This window comes from Pristiophorus japonicus, chromosome 1, assembly GCF_044704955.1.
Source record: "Pristiophorus japonicus isolate sPriJap1 chromosome 1, sPriJap1.hap1, whole genome shotgun sequence".
NCBI classification, from domain to species: domain Eukaryota; kingdom Metazoa; phylum Chordata; class Chondrichthyes; family Pristiophoridae; genus Pristiophorus; species Pristiophorus japonicus.
This window is the reverse complement of record NC_091977.1, coordinates 195,827,725-195,832,816: the sequence shown is the minus strand read 5'-3', so window position 1 is coordinate 195,832,816 and position 5,092 is coordinate 195,827,725. Positions and strand designations below refer to the sequence as shown.

At 39.4% G+C, this 5,092-nt stretch overlaps 1 pseudogene; it reads right to left on the bottom strand.

Annotated features, from left to right (window-relative positions):
* Positions 1-2,021: 2,021 nt before the first annotated feature.
* On the bottom strand, positions 2,022-2,201 carry LOC139278765 (U2 spliceosomal RNA; annotated as a pseudogene).
* Between the last annotated feature and the right edge of the window lie 2,891 nt (positions 2,202-5,092).

The window sequence follows — 5,092 nt, the reverse complement described above, 5'->3', positions numbered from 1 at the left end:
GCATAGAACGTTGCATCAATCAGTTTCACTGTTAGGTCTGTGTACAAAGTCAAAGGAACATTCTTTATTAAACTGTCATTATGAACTTCTCCATTTAAGTAAAATATTTATTATTTTATTTTATACACAGAACAAAATATACCTCCTAGTTGACAAGCAAAGCTGAAATATAAAGTGATTTAAGGTGAAAAATCCAAAATAATGAATCAAATGGGACAGAATATAACAGCAATTGGTGTAGGTTAGAATGTGTTTTGGTAACTGGGTTTGACCTTATAACTATAAACATCAAAACAAAGGCAAATTGAATTGGATTTAAGGGCTTCTTTTGTTACAATGTTGGAAAGGTACTAAGCTGATTCAATTGTCAAAAACGTTAAAGATTTCTGAGCTTTTGTAGGTGCAGCACAATAAGAGTATTCAAAATGCACCTGCATTACTGACAAACTTTTGTCAGCATTAACACTTAGGATGAATATTGAGCGATATAGCTATTCCCCTTTGAGATACACAAGGCCCACTTATCTGCTCTGATAGACTCTGTTTGTCTTGTTGTATTAACCATGTCACTTTCTCTTGTTACCTCTTCCCTCCAGAGTGTACTTTATTCAGATAAAATCTTCAGTGCTGCGGAGCCTCGTGTTTGCTTAAAATACGTTCGGTGTAACTGGGATATATATAGGCGAAGGGACTAACTTTTGAAATGCCTTATTTTCTCACTTATTGCTTCGGCTCTTTCAGTAAAAGAATGTTAATCTGTTGTCTGGATACTTGCCCTGACTTTATTAACCATCTTTGAACAGGCGGTTTTTGTGTTAATCAATTAGAAAACAAACGGATTAGTCGGCGCATTCAATCGAGGCCACGTTTTTCAAAAAAAACTATTCAAACTTTTCAATATTCTTATATGACAAAGCATGTGCTCATTAATGCGCTACGGAGTATTCCCAGCGAAAATGGTGAGATTCGTTCTATAATAATTTAAAACGACAATATTATTCTGTAATCCAAGAACATTTTAAATTCTATTTCATTGTGTTAAAGAGATGGCTGATGAAACCGTAAAAGGGACGTTTGTGCCAACCTATCTAAATTAATCTAAAATAACACACCAACCCCTATATATCACGCCGTTGGAAAATAATTTGGCGTCCTTAAAAGCTTAATATAGTTTTTTTTTAATTCTCCCTTTCATTTTACATGGAGTTTACGACACAATTTCCAAGACTCTGTAAAACAAGATGGAGTCTGACTGTAGACTTCATGACATTTTTCTTCGCTTATTTTCCTTTGAAATGCTTTGAACTTCGTGACAAGCAGAGAAAGCGAATGCTGCCCGCATATAATGTTTAACCGTATTAATGCAGTCTGTAGAAAGTCACTCAAGGCCACGGTCTCCTTCTTCAAGACTACACATGTCTGGAAGGCGTCTGACAGTATTTGTGTTGCAATCAGCAGTCGCATCTTTGTTTAGGTCTGTGGATAATGTATCTGATTATATTACACGATGTACAGTAATGTGCAAATCGGGAAAGTAATGTGTGCCCGTGTGTGTAAACGTTGCGTGACAAAAGGCTGCAATCCTAGGAAGTGAGGCAGAGCTCAATGCTGACGCACTGCTTGAATCTATTTGAAACTGAAGATCCTTTTTTGTTGGCAAAGGTCAATTTTAGACCAAGCAAGGCATGGTATACAAGTCATCGGAAATGAATCGATTCACCTTTACGATCCACCAGAGACCTATTAAAGACGGCACAAGTAATGTCAATCCTGTGAATTACTATGCATGCTATCTGTTGGTGACTGTCTTTACTTCTGATCTTGCCAAATACAATCTCAGCAACAAGTGTTGTTAGGAGAGTTTCCAACCAATTTATTTTTACTAGGTGACTTTTCATGTTTTAAATTGGTTCAGTGTTGAAGTTATATAATTCTTTTTTTGTTCATTCTTGTCAGATCAACTCCAGCGCCAAAGATCACTTTGCGCTACTACATTTGATCTTAGCCAAATGGCCGAGAGGGGAAGCTGCACCGTTCCTGGAAACACTGCAATACCAGGTCGGTGCGTGGAGTGGACGGAGCAAGCCCCTGTTCCATCTCCCTGTTCCAAAAAACAATTTCATATTTGGTCCCTAGACAGGGGATATTAAGCTGATAAGAATAGATACTACACTTGATCTTAGCCAAAATGTTGAAGTTATATAATGCACCAATAAAAGTGATGGTGTGGGAGTGCCACTTTAAGCTGAAGGGCTGACTCGACAGGTTGGATCCGGCCGTACGTGATCCTTTTCGGTGGGGATGGGGACCACCTTGGTTTGACCAAATATCTGTCAATCAAGTCGGACTTCACCTGCAGCACTCACAGTCATACCTAACGTGCCTATGCTCTTGATTTCTGAACTACGGCCCCTGTTCAAGGAAAAAAAATGAAATGAAAATACATTTAAATAAATGAGATAACGGTAAACTGTAAAAGAAAGAATTATATTTAAGGTCATATTTATATAAAATATCGAGGTTCTAGAAGCCATGAACAATATAATAGCTCCCTGTTTTGGTATTTTGACATTCACCAGTGTAAATAATTCAGTAAACTTTCCATTGATAGTTAAGTATCCTGATCACGGACTGAATGAAGGCTGCCGACACAGGATCCACCCATTTTTAAATGTGTATGTTGCATACATAAAGCTGGGACAATACAGTGCTGCACAGCCGGTTTTATATCGATGAAAAGCAAAGGTAATTTTAATTACACCGAGTTACTTAAAAAAATAGATTCTCAATGGCAGGCCATGCCCAAACGTGTACAATTTGATTGTATTCTCAATACGCTACACGGACCTCATCAATCCAACGGTGGCACGTTAAAAGGATGAGGTATGCAGCTTTGGTTTGTGGAGTTTTGAATTACTGTCTAATTAGACCAACACAAGGACACTGTCTCTTTAAACGGGTGCGTTTCCCATCTGCTATGCTCTCTGTGTGACTGCTGTTTGTTTTGTTGTCAGTTGACCCGATGGTGACAGTGTGGGTGTGGGGTGACCTACGCTATAAGCCCAGCCAAATACAAGATTTTACTTTGTTTTTACACCTGCACCTACTAACGCACTCCCTTTATAATTTATTGACCAATTAAAAGCTTAACTCCCAGTAAACCACACGCAGAGGGTCATTTTATTGGGCTCTTGCTCCCCGCTATTCAGATGTGTTCTCATTTTTAGAGCACCGTATAACAACATTCGTGCGAATTTTTAAATTAACACTCAGGTCCTTTTGCAATAAGATTCTAGTCTGAGCAATAATACATTACTCTTCCCAATGCATATACTAGAATTTCATAAAAATTGGGTATAGCTGTTTTATAACGACGGAAAGAAATTCGATGTATTCCATCTTTAAAACAAGAATGTGTTTTTACATGCTCGTTGCTGCTGACAATTATATCAAATTGCTGTTCCCTGCGCATAATAAACCAAACCATTTCCCCCTCTTAGAAGTCCTGCTCCACTTTGTTCAAAAATTACAAAGTTCAACAAGTTGTAACAATATTCTTTACTCTGATTTTGTGGAACTACTTCGAGTGTAATTACACCCCGTGCACCTTGTCGACAGGATAAACACGGTTGAAAATACTTTTTATTTGAATATACCTGCATCCCTTAGACTCCATCTGAAACATCCGTGTCCGTAATAAGGTAAGAAATATTTAATCATCTCAAAGACTTGTAGAAGGCATTGCAAGGGGACCATTGTCGGCACCAAATCGAGAAATGCAATTATGTTTATTTCCATGACCTCGTGTATAGAGGCTTTCTGGCCCATGTGTAAATCATTTATTTGTGGTATATTACTTATACTTTTGCACCTATTCTGGAGTATCAGTTCAATGCTTCATCGAGCAATACGATGGGCAGATGGACAACGAATATGTCATGCAACATCTTTCCATTAATATGCCATTCACCGAACATTACACCAAAGATTTTTTGCAGAAGACAAATCTTTAAAAAGGGAGATAGCCTCTCGTGCCTCCTCAGCTCTCTTGCTGCCGGAGGGAATGAGCATTTATCCAGTACTGATTGGCAGCGTAAAGCATCTTGATAAGAAGGTATCCTTCCCAAGCAGCTCTCAACCCGGCTCCCTAATTAGAGTAATTAGAAGAAATTTGGAGTGTTGCTGTGCCTATAGATTGTTGGTATTACGTTGGCTTGGAGTTTGTACAATGAGGCCTGAATACACGCCATGGGTGGTGGAAAATCTTTAGATATGTCATTCACTCATTGTAATAGTTGCTACACTTATCTACTGTCACTGAAAAGGACTCCGATTTACTCTCTATTTAAAAGTTTGGGAACTAATCCCACCCGGGATACTCATCCGAGCAGAGAATCTTCATCTGGTTTTCAATCTATACTCAGTGCTCACAATTTCAAACTGCATACCTTGGCTGCTTCTTAATTCATTCCGTCAATCCTGCACAAGATATTTTGGGACATTTGGGGCTCGAAATGATCCCTGCACACCTTGTTCGAATGTTTAGGTTTATCTCGATCGATTGGACTAGTTAAAATAATATGAATATTAATCGAAAACGCCACATTATAAACCTTACCAGAAAGTTAAAAGTTCTATATCATTTAGCATAGGCTGCAGTTATATTGCAGTCACCTGGTTTATCTTGTATTTGTGGGCTGCAGTGTGTGGTTGGCTGACCCGGATTATACTGTGACTGCCCGTGCTGAAGTTAGTGATGAAGAAACTCTACCCAAACTTGCTCGCAAGTTACTCAGAACTGCCATCCCCTCAGCTTGGCGGCCTCGAACTGCGAGAGACCATCAGCGGCAGGTCAGGGCCATAAAAGGAGCGACGAGCGGCGGCCCCTGGACAGCGTGGAGGTCATACCACGGCAAGGTACAGCACCAGCTGATGCATCATCATAGGCAGTCCCTCGAATCGAGGATGACTTGCTTTTTTTAAAAAATTCGTAGCCAATCTTTCCAATTCTTTGTCAAATCACAAACGCCAGAGGTCACCTTGCACACATCAAGGATCACTCTGCGCCAATGCTCTTAGCCAAAAGGCCTAG